Source organism: Fukomys damarensis, unplaced genomic scaffold (assembly GCF_012274545.1).
Source record: "Fukomys damarensis isolate Sample0158 unplaced genomic scaffold, DMR_v1.0_HiC HiC_scaffold_16, whole genome shotgun sequence".
In the NCBI taxonomy this organism is placed as follows: domain Eukaryota; kingdom Metazoa; phylum Chordata; class Mammalia; order Rodentia; family Bathyergidae; genus Fukomys; species Fukomys damarensis.
The window spans coordinates 2608263-2620020 of record NW_022900928.1 but is presented as its reverse complement, the minus strand read 5'-3'; the positions used below and the strand labels follow the sequence as shown (position 1 = coordinate 2620020).

Genomic DNA, 11758 nt, shown 5'->3' with positions numbered 1-11758 from the left:
ACACGGCGACAGGCTGACACCGCCAATCAGCGCGGGCGCAGCAAGGTCACCGCGCAGCCCCGACTCGTGATTGGCTGCGGTGCGTCAGCGTGTTATTACTGTCTGATTTGATCGGAGGCAGGGGGTGGTCTCCAATCAAACAGAGAAAAGGTCCTGGAGAAGGTAATTAAATCCTGTCAGAGGCAATTATCGGTTCCAGGGCCATGACTCTGGCCCTGAATGCAGATGATCTGAAACTGTATTCTTGAAGAAATTCAAGAGGGGCCCTGGCTCGGTGCGGCTGGGCATAAAAGACTCAGCAGGCTTCCTGCAAACAATGCAGCTCTGTCTGAGCCTTTCTGCCTCCCCCGCCCCTTCTGCCTTTCTTCCCCTTTACCCGAAGACTTCGGCTTGCACTGATCAAAAATATTCCTTTGCGGGCCACATTCTAATTAATTTAATAGACAAGGCCTTCCTTTCTTGTACATAAATAATGACAAGTTTTACCGAAGAACTTCTGCCCCTAACACGGTACCGTGACAGCCTTTTATCAAGGCAAACAGAAGCTCGGAAACAGGACTCAAGCCTGCTTCAGATGAAGGCAGGGACCACGCGAAAAGCCTGCCCGAGACCCCGCCCGCCTCCCGTCCGTCTGTCCGTCCGTCCTATAACATGCGCCAGGGGCCTTTCCTGCTGTGACCATCTTGATCTTGGAGTTTCTCCAAGGTGACCCCGGTGGTGGGATAAGGGCTGCAGTTTTGTTTTTAAACCTACAGGCGAGGAGGGGCTGCAGCGCAGTTAGCCTGTGACCAGAAGGCCTCCCCGCAATATTCCGGGGGTTCCATTTTACACCGAAGCCTGGAAAATAAGAACGGAAGAAAGCAGCGGCCCCATAGGCACAGGCTCACTCTTGTGTAAAAACAAGACTTCAGCTTTGTTTCCTCGTGTTTTCTTTTCAACTGCTGTTAAATAAGCTTTAAGAGGTGGCTTTTGCCCAAGAACTCTGCACTAGGGGGTAGATGCCTCTCCAGATCCTGAATAATCGTCATTGTTCTCCACAGTAGGGCTCGGTTTGGCTGGGGGGGCGGCCCAGTGTGGAGCCTCGCAGCAGTTTCCAGGCCCTCACTCTCGGCTTTCCCGGCTCTGAAATAACTGCGTCCGGAGATGTCAGCCTTCCAGTCCCAGGGACGCAGCCTTTGATCCCGGTGAGCCCGAGTGTTATTTTTGCAAAAATAAGATGTTCAGAACACCGTTAAAACAATTTCTGTACTGCTGATGAAACAGTGTGACCGCTAGGGTTTCTCCCCGGGGAACACTTAACTTTCCTCCAATCTTGGTTGTTTTCTTTGTTTCTAAAACCCCGTATTCCTTAATACGGGTGACTCTATTTGTTTGTTGAAGCCTAAACAGATCTCTAAGCAAAACATTTTTAAAAGGTAGTCCTGCTACTAGGCTGGTCGATTCGCCAGAATGTGGTATTAGGCTGGGAAATAAATGTGGGGGGAGATGTTAATAATAACAAAAATGGCTTGGACACTGGGTTTAAAACATTGGGTCAGCTGGATTAATTTTTTTTTTTATCTCAAATTCAATTCTGCACTCAAGACCGGGAAAATGATGCTTAGTTCATCCCATATCATGTTTTTGTATCCTCAGACTTCACCAGATTCTCTAGTGAAGAAAAATACATAACAGAGAAAGGGGCAAACTGCTCCCGAGCCAGAGTGCATTTTAGGTCATTAGAACACCGCTAGGAACACAGTGTTTCTCTTGTCCTCCCCCAGACTGACAATTCCACGACCATTTCACTTTAGAGCAAGAGTTTATTTTTATCTAACCAGCCACTGTGCATTGTGTGCATCAGCTATTTTGTTTTATTCGTATTGAAGCAGTACCTGATTTAATGAAGATATTTTATAGAAAGAAATCTTTGTGTGTGAAGGAAAGAAACACTTCTTTTTTTCCCCAGCAGTATTATGGATGGAGCCCAGCACCTTCCACTGAGCTTCGTCCCCAGGTCGTCTTTATTTTATTTTTGATTTTGAAATGTCTTGCTAAGTCACTAATTTGGCCAAAATGGGTGCAAACTTGCACCTTCCTGCCTCAGCCTCCCAGAAATATTTCTTTTTAATTTATTAGTATATGCGTGTAGTACATAATGTTCATATTCCTTGTGTGAAGTTATCACATCTTAATTCCCTTTTTCTTGGCCTTCATTTCTTCCCTCCTTTTCCCTAACCTTCATGCTTTTATCCCTTCCCCTTTGAAAATGAGCTATCTCCCTACTTCCTATCATCTGCCTTTTATTTGGCTCTTTAATTTTACTCTGGGTTTCTCATATAAGAGACACGGTGTGATATTTAAATTTGTGTGTCTGCTTTACCAGGAAACATTTCTTGCAAGTAAAAAAAAAAAATGGAATACATTCCCACAATAACTGAGCTCAGCTCTTCTAGAACGAAGTGAGGAGGAAGGAGGAGGAGCAGAGGAAGAGGAAGGAGACTCTGCAGGACTGGGTGACCTATGCCTAGGTTCCTGCAGAAGCCTCTGTGCTCCGGGCAGCACTGTATTCTGTGCCTAGGAGCACCCTTCAGGGTGGACTTGAGCCACGGGAGGACAGGGTGAGCTCCTGCTCTGTTCAGGCCCCCACAGACCACCCAATGGCAGATACACCAGTTCCACCACACCCCTCTACCTGGTGGGGCCACCCTAAGGTAAGACCCCAGGGATCATCAATAACTACCTGGCTACGGCAGAGAAGTGGGTGGGAGGGAAGGGGAGACGCTAAATTGTGTCATTGAGGGGTTGCCTCTGGACTATTTCCTGGGTCCAGCCATCTGATTTGTTCACTAAACAGAGAGAGATGCTTTATTTACTCGACCACTTAATTTTGCGATCCTTCAAGCCCTGACCATGAGCCTGCCATAATGAAAACTCCCCACTCTCCAAGGTCCCTGGAATGGCACAAGTGGGCCACGCGTGATGCGTCTTTAAATGGTTTGTAGACAGAACTCTCCAGGGAGCATTACGGTGCACTCAGTATTAAAATGGATTTTAAAATTTACAACATTTATGCAAAACATTGAACATAATTCACATGTATCTCCTTATGCTCCATTGCTTCGGTGGTTATCAGGCTGGGAAGACAGGATCTGCCTTTTAATTGGCCATTTCCAGATTTCTAGTGAGATTCCCACGTCCACCAGCTACACCAGGAGCACGCAGCCCAAACAAAGCCCCGGGGTCCATCTTCAGGATAGTTCACGTGGGAGCAGTGATGTATGAGCAGCCATGGGAGCTGGGCGTGCTCCCCACCGATTACCTGGTGCACCGAAAATCTGTAAGCAGACAAGACAAAAGCCATCTGCAGAATATTCTTATTTGTAGGTTGGAATTCCTCAAAAGCAAATACAAAAGAAAAGAGCAACAAGGGTGTGAAGATCACTGTTAAGCAAAGCTGCTAAGAACAATATGCATTTTTAAAGGGGCTGGCAGTGAAAAATGATCGAGACCTCGCTGCTTGGGCAGGAGAAACTTCACTTGCAGTGTCTGCAGCGTCGCTGTGAATTTGGTTCCTGGCAAGAACATAGCCACCCCTCCAGGGATCTGAAAACAGATCAAGGTTTATTAATTTATTGGCTCTGCACTGAGGTGTATTGCAAAGCAATTTTAAGTACTTCATCTTGGTGTTTATTCACTGCTCACAAAGAGAAGCAGCCTTCCCACAAACCCTGAGGGTTTCTAGAATCATCCCGAGGGTATGAAATCTAAACACTACTAAATATTTTATTTGATATTTCTTATGGAGTGTCACCTTCACTCCTGACTTGCAAAACTCACAGTGAGCTCACTCTGTAGCAGGGTGCAGTTTCCTTGGAGGATGTGGGCTAAGAAGGAACCCTTTCCTTGTTTCGGGAGAGCTAAAGTAATGAAGGAGCGATCTCTGGGCAGAGCGAGGAATGCAAAACCAAGTTGGCCAGTGGAGGCCAGGGCACTGCGCTGGACGCCCAGGGATGCGGGTCCAAGTCCAGTAGCACCCTGAATGGCCACCAGGAGTGTCACCTGTGGTCGGCCCTCCTCCTCGGCACACCTGAGCTTTGCTTCCCGGCTGCAGGTAACACATTCAGTTACATCTGAATGCCAGACAAATACTGAACATTTCAGTAAAAATACGCTCCAGGGCTGCACGGGATACGTACTAACGTTATTTCCTTTTTGGTGGGATCCAAATGTTGCTGGTTATGCTGTGTTTTCTTTGCTAAGGCCGACAGCCACAGCCATGCACCTGCAGGGATACCTGCACTCATGCACACGTCCCCCAGGCCAGAGAGCGATGTGAAGACCTAAGGTGCCCCGGACGGAGGGTCCACGAGCGCTCTGGGGCTGACTTCTCCTCCTGGCGCTGTCACCTTCGGATGCCACCGCGAATCTGTTCTGCGCATTACCCAGTTACTCACTGCCTGTCTCCTACCCCAGCTTCACGGCTGCTTGGCCCACAGTCCCTCCTGCATGAAATCCTCTTTTAGCAGAAACGGCATTCTTCCCGAAGGGTGTTATTTCCCTCGTAATCTCAGCATCGGCCAGGCTGTGCTGGAGGTCACTCTCTGGGAGGCGCTCTGAGAGGTCCAGGGCAGGAAAGCGGGTGTGACGTTCTCATCTCTTCCAAACCTGTCTCTGTTCGCGGTCCGTTTCATCTGCCCCACGGGGCCCTTCCCACTCCTCGCTTCCTGTTCACCCTTCCCCTCAGTGGACGCAGCCTGTGCACTTTCTCGCTTGTGCTGGGCACACGCATGGACCATCTGTGGCTGTCCTGCTGACGCCCTCGCTTACGCACCGTGGCAAGTCATGAGCCGCCATGAAGACTTTGAACCTCCTCTCCTGGAGAGGTGGGGTCTGTCCCCCCGAGGACCCAGATGGCCCCGTGGCTTGTTTCCTCTAGTCGAATGTGACACGGGGGACACTGTGCTACCTTTGAGGCGGGTCTCTGTTTCCAAGGGTGGGTGGGATGGCGCCCGTGGGCAGAGAGGCCGCAGAGAGCCGGACCAGCGACCCGATGAGACCCCAGGAAAGGCATGAGGCCTCTGACAGCGTCAACCTGGCAGAGTCTGCAGCCCACTGCAGCGTCCCCGACCCCCCAGACCAGAGGTGCTCACTCATCTTCCAGCTGTCCCATTAGCTCAGCTGACTCACAGCAAATGAGCCAAGTAATCAAGACCCACGGGTTTCGGAGACTAAGTTACAGGCTGATTAATTAAGCAGCCCAGTTTATACGAATGTTTTGGCAGCTGGCTCATATTTTTTCTTCTTGTGTGTGGGTTCTACCGTCAGCCTGGAGCATTTCCACACCAAGATGGAGAGCCACGGACACCCTCTCCTCAAAGAAATTCATCTCCATCTAAAACAAAGCAAAAAACCACAATGAACGTTAGTGGCTTGGATGTGGAAAGAGAGAGACAGAAGAGTATAAGGGCAGCAAGTGCCGGGGTGTGATACAAGGAGGCCAAGTCCTTTCTGGATTGGCAGCACAAACACAGAAACAAGTGGGAAACTCGTTCATCGACAATCACACCTAACAACGTAATCAGGTCTGTATGAAAAAACCTCAGCTCCAGCCCTCCGTGAGCCATTACTTCCCAAATGGACCTGTGAGAAGGAGCTGGACAATAGTGATCAGGGCTGGGCTCGGGGAGGTGAATATTCCAGCAGTCGAGTGATAACGAGAATTCTGCCACCAGTGAGACGAACCAGCAGGGGTATTCCACAGACATCGGAGTTAGGGCAGGTGTGGGAGGCCCTGGGGAAGGTAAGGGTGCTGAGTCGTGGCACACTGGGCATCTCACGTCCCTCTGCACCCAGCCAGCCGTCAACCGGGCTGACACAGAACCCGCTCCTTTGCCCAGACGGCCTCTGCAGTACTCACACCCTTTGGTGCCCAGGGCGGAGATCCCAGCCACCTGTCCACTCCTGCTTTGGGAGAAGACACAGACCAGGGAGAACGAAACTTTTAGAGACCAAACTGCAACCCCCAAATCACTGATCTATTGCAAAGTGCCCACCAAATAGGGTGGTTTTCGTTTAGAGACAACGGCTTCGCACCCTCACATCTTCTGTCTTATAAGAAGAACAAGTAACACACCTCCCACAGGTTCCACCACTGCCCTGGAGAGCCGCAAGCTGTAACTCGACCCACATCCAACGACTTGCGCTTCTAGGAAAAAAGTCAGTGTAGACACTTGCTCTATTCAATCTGTTTCTCAAAATTCTAACCTAGAAAACCAAAAGGACGTTTAAATTTGATTTGATCAAGATGAAAGGGAAAATTGATTTTAGGAGCCAACATTCAGTCTTGTGCGCTTTCTTCCTCTACTACACACGGCAGACTGTGAATCCATTTTGAAGACACAAGCACAGGGTTTCAAAGATTTCATTACATTTTCCTTAAAGTGGAACCAAAACCTACCTCTGAGTACCAAACAAGTTTCCTCAAAACATAACACCAAACCTTTCCTCGAAGACCATCTCATGTCCCGTCTCTGTTTGGATGGAAAGTGGTGCCTCCCAAATTACCCAGCCTGGTGGAAAGTTGTAGAGCAGTCGTAACTCCCGTTTTAATGAAAGAAGCTGATGAACATATCCCGGATCATTTTACCCCCTGCAGATGACACCAAGAGTTGCAAAATGTAGGAGAAGTCACACGTTTCACTTGATTCCGCCAGACAATATAAATGCAGCCAATACTGAAGACATAGTTTAATCATATGAAAAACATGACTGTGCTCTTAAGTTCCCGTATATGTTACACTTTTAAAAATATACATTTTGGGGCTGGGGATTCAGCTCAGTGGTGCTGTGCCTGCCTCACAAGCACAAGGTCGAGTTCAATCTGCACCCTGTTATAAATAAATAAATATATTGTTTTTCTCTCGTCCTAAATATCCATGCTTCAGGTGGTAAACACAGTAGATGCAGAAAACACAAATGAAAAATTCACTTATGTTTCTTCCTCTCGAAAGTGGCCATGTTTTAGGATGTTTTTATATTTTCACCATTGTTCTCCTCTTTTCCTTCTCCCGCTCCTCATTCCTTCTTCCTCTCCTCTCCTGCCTTCTTCCCTTCTTTCCTCCTATCCTTCTGGACTTGTGAAGGATGTACTGCTTTTCACTGCCTCTTTTAACCGAGGCGCCATCCCATGACGATCCAGCCACACCGCCGAGTACCCCTTGTAACAGTTACGCACAGTGTGGCGGAAGCTACTGCTGGAGGAGACTTTCAGAACGGCACAGCCGTGGAGCCAACACTCCACACAGATGCAGAACGGCTTCCCTCTCTGGTTCATGACCAACCCCAGCCCGAGACAGTCAGTGTCAGCTGCCTCTGCTGAATTTGTTTAATGGAGTAATACAGGAGGTGGTTTTCAGGATTTGAATTCTTTTATTCACCATAATGCTCCCTGCTGCTACCCAGCTTCAAAAGAGTATTAGTCGTCCAGGAAAAGATCAAATTTCAAACTCCAAAGTGAGATTTTTATTAAGTATGCATCATTGTCACACTACCTTAAAGCTGAAAAATTGTGCAAGAACACTACAAGTTGGGTTTCCGAGCTACATTTTTGCTTTTCCATTCATCCTTTGGCAGATGCTTGTATTTGCTATACTTTTGACCATGGTAAATATTAGTGCCAAGAGTACCGGGTGTGTGAGTAGAGCTCTGTTCAAACCTTGGGGTGCAGACCCAGAGATAGAATTGCTGAGCCACACAGTAATGCTGTTTAATTATTCTGAGCAGCCCAAAGGGCCATCCTAGTAGGAATGAGGTGGCATCTCATTGTGAGTTTGACTTTGTGAGTGTTTGCAAAACTGTGAACCTATCTCTCACTCTGTGTTTGAATGACGTTTCCAGAACCAGGTGTGTTTGAGGTTATAGCCATTCTAAAGTCTTCTTATCTGCATAGTCATATTTTATAGCAGAAAGGGCATCCTTTTCAGCATGTGTGCATGTGTTACTGACTGAGGACTGAACATAGGGGCTTTACACTTAGCCGCATTGCTATCCTGTTTATTTTGAGGCAAGTTCTTATTAAATTGTTAAATTGTCCAAGCTGGGCTCAAATTTGTGATCCTTCTGCCTCGGCCTCCTAGAGTGTTGGAATTTCGGATGTGTCCCACCATGCCTGGCTTCCGCTTTTTTGTTTGTTTGTACCAGGATCGAACTCAGGTCCTTGTGCTTCTGAGGCAGGTGGTGGAATCACTGAGCTAAATCCTTGGCCCTTCCAAGACTACATCGTTCTAAACCATTCTCTGGATATTATCCAACATGGTGAACTTCACTACCACTGTGGCAACTGTTCATGTTCCACCGGTGATCACTGTTGCTTGTGTTAATGGGCACAGATGAACTGTGTTCTGTTGGCAACCTGACATCTTTCATCAGTTAACTGTTACTCATCTTGAGGTTGTAGTTGGCCCCTTCATTGCCCTCTCTGCTCCTATCTTCTGCTTTGGGTCCTCGGGGGATCTTGTCATGATCTCAGGGATTATCTTCCCTCAAATCCCTACTTTGAACTCTACTCTGGAGGTGGAGAATTTGGGAGGTGAATAGGGTCTTACAGAAGAGGCCCCTGCAGAACACTCTCCCCTTTTCACTATGTGTGAAGCCAGCAAGAGGACAGCACTTGCTAGGGGTGAAGATGCACATCTGTGATCCCCACACTTCAGAGGCTGAAGCAGGATGATCCTAAGTTGGAGGCAGGCATGAATCACATAGTGAAACCTGTGCTCAAAAATCAAGCAAACAACAAGGAAGGTGGCCACTGTTTGTGAACAATGAAGCCGATACTCAACATACACGGGTTCTACCGGTACCTGGACCTTGGACTTCCCAGCCACGGAAGCTGTAATGAGAAAATCATCCATCCAGCTCATGGTATTTTGTTATAGCAGCTAGAGGAAAGGAGACAGACTGTGATAAATAATAGTGACAACAATTGCTGTATTCCTTGTGTCTTCCAGGTCCTTTAACTATTGAAGTACTATTCTCACTCTCCCTGGTCCTGTCCTGGACTCCTGTTCCTCTGGGCCGTACCTGCAGTGCAGATCCTGCTGTGTCAGGCCCGAGGGAGGAGTTAGCCACGGGGACGGTCAGCTCCTCCTCAGAGCTGCTTCTTGGACCCTGTACAGCCTTCCATAAATACAGAAGAGGGATCTCTCTGAAAACACCACATGTGTAACATGTGACGTAGGAGAGGGAGCTCCAGTGGCAATAGCCACTTTGTCAGGTGCCAGGCTCTAAGGAGGGGAGGCACAGATGTCACCCTTACACTGGGTAGACACTGTGATGCAAGCACCACGGCAAATCAGGGCATCGCGGACAGATGAGAGTTCTTATTTTCACTTACTTTGGGCTTCCTTTCCTCGGGCATGTTGTGCAGTTTCAAAGCCCTAAGGCGACTCGGGGTCCAGAAAGACACAGACCCTGAGGTCTCCGGGGCTCTTCCTTCATCATGGAAACTTTATTACCGTGAAAGTATTATGTCTTTAAAAATTAAAATGTGAGGTTAAAAGAGTATAACATCCAAATTTTGAAACGTTCTCCATCACAGTGTGGACCAAAGGCAAGGCCTCCCCCAAAGCCAGGTCCGGTGCTTTCTGAGGGACGGCTTGACGCACGGTGTCCAGTGGCTCAGGTTGGCACCAGGCAGAAGACACAAAGCACCCACTCCTGATGGCTGAGCCCAGGCACCAGTCCCACGGAGACAGTGTTTACGGAAAGCCAGGGTATGAGAGGGAAAACGGACCGAGCCTAGCTCCAGGCTGAACCTCCGTGCCCCGAAAGATGCCCTTTCACTTATCATCCATCGTGGAGCTCTGGTGCTCAGTGACGGGGATTCGACAAAGAGCAAAAGACACCACGAGGTCTGCTCTCCACGGAGCAGAGAGTCAGCCTGGCGGGAGAGGCAGCTGTCAGCCCCTCAGGGGTCAGACAGCTCTGACTCCAGGGCACGGAAGGGGGCGGGAGGAAGCCCTGCGAGTTCTCACCAGGCTCAGGTCTGTCCGAGGGCCTGGGTGATGGGCTGGGATCTGAGAGGGGAATCAAAGCTGACTGATGGAAGGGAGAATGAAGAGGCCGCCAGGGAGAGAGAGAGAGAGGTGTGTGCAAAGGCCCATGCCCAGAGGTGAGAGAGAGGAAGGAAAAGTTAGAAGCTGGGCCTGGACCTGGTTTCAAAGTCAAGTGGAATCGATCGCAGCCCAGCTCGTTCTGTCTTCTGTGCGGCTGAGTTTAAGTGACTCGCAGAGGTGAGCACAGTAGGAGGGGCTGAGGCTGACTCAGCCTGCAGGGATCTACCTTGGTGCTCAGGAAAACGTCGTCTACCGTGCAGACACTTGCGGTGAAGCACAGGAGACCGGGAGCGAGACTCCAGGCTGATCTGAGTAGGTACACGTGCGTTTGCAGTGTTTCGAGGAAGCCGAGGGATTAGAGAGCAATTGCGCTGGGAGTTGGGGGGCCGTAAACGCGGGAGCCCAGGGTTCAAAGCCTACAACGGGAGCAGGAAGCGTGGAGGAGATGCCCCAGGGAGACACTGGCACGGGAACAGAAGAGGTGCAGGACAGAGCCTGGAGGCCGCAGCACTGCAGAAGCCAGGCACACTGGTGTCCGGGGCTGAGCCAGAGAATCTCACAGCGGGCAGCTTCAGACAAAAACCTGTCACTCCCAGCCCAGGAGGCCAACACTGTGGCTCTGTCGGGGCCCACGGAGAGTTTCCCTTCGGCCCACTCAACTGCGGGCACAGGCCTGTGTCCTGGCTGGAGAAGCATCTCCACAGCCTCCACTCTGGTCACCTGGAGCTGTCCCTCCGCACCTCTGTCCTGATGCTTCTCTCCTTCTGGGGTCACCAGCAGGGCCTGCCCTGCGCCCGTGGCCTTCGTACTCTGAGGTCCCTGAAGGATGTGAATGCGGGGCCCAGGACACGGGGGAAGGTAAACTCCGTGGGTGGAAAGGCAGTGCTGCTTGAAGATGCCAAGAGGTCCAGGGAAGGCTTCCCGGGGGCTGCTCCCACGAACGCCCTGGGCGGCTGTGTTTCAAAGATGGCCCCGCTCTGCCCTCACGTGGCACAAGGGCCATGTGTGAGCAGCGATGCCACCTCTGGAACTTCTCTGGGGGACCTGTGCAGCCCCTCGATTTCCCTAGGAAGCCGCCCGCCGCCCCCTAAGTGACCTGCGAGTGCAAGAGCTAATGGGATCACGAGCTGGGGTGAGACGCTACAGACGGCCATGTGAAGACTAATTTATTTCCAGGGGCTTTTAGGATTCATGTGCTTTTAATGATAGCTTACTATAACCGCAAATCCCTCATTTTCATGCTTGCAGGGGAGAGGACTTTGCCGTTATTAACAACAGAGGAAGACGGAGCAGGCAGCTAATTGACCGGGCCAAGCTGACACAATTGCAGTGCGGTTATGGGAGCTGAGGAGCTTTACGATGCTCCTAGGACTTTGGCCTCATCTTTTATGGCGACTTCTTTAACCTCCCACCAGCCATTTTCACCTGGGCATCTCTCTTCCCACGTCCCTCCATCTGGCAGGCACACACGAAGAGCTGCTGCCAGGTGCTTTTACGATTCTCCTCCTCCTCCTCCTCCTTCTTCTTTGTCCTCCTCCTCCTCCTCTTCTCCCCCTCTCTCTCCTTTTCCTTCTCCTTCTTGTTTCTAGAGACAGGGTTTCACTCTGTAGCCCAGGCTGGCCTTGAACTTGCAGCAATCCTTCCTCGACCTCCCAAGTGCTGGG

General features: G+C 49.9%; 1 long non-coding RNA gene across 1 annotated transcript in view; it reads left to right on the top strand.

The window, feature by feature from the left end:
* The first annotated feature begins 83 nt into the window (after positions 1-83).
* Positions 84-11758, top strand: part of LOC104873630 — a 17218-nt gene continuing 5543 nt past the window's right edge. Inside the window, exons 1-2 of the long non-coding RNA XR_004517397.1 lie at positions 84-162; positions 1041-1184. This is a non-coding gene — a long non-coding RNA (uncharacterized LOC104873630). The remainder of the gene's footprint in view (positions 163-1040; positions 1185-11758) is intronic.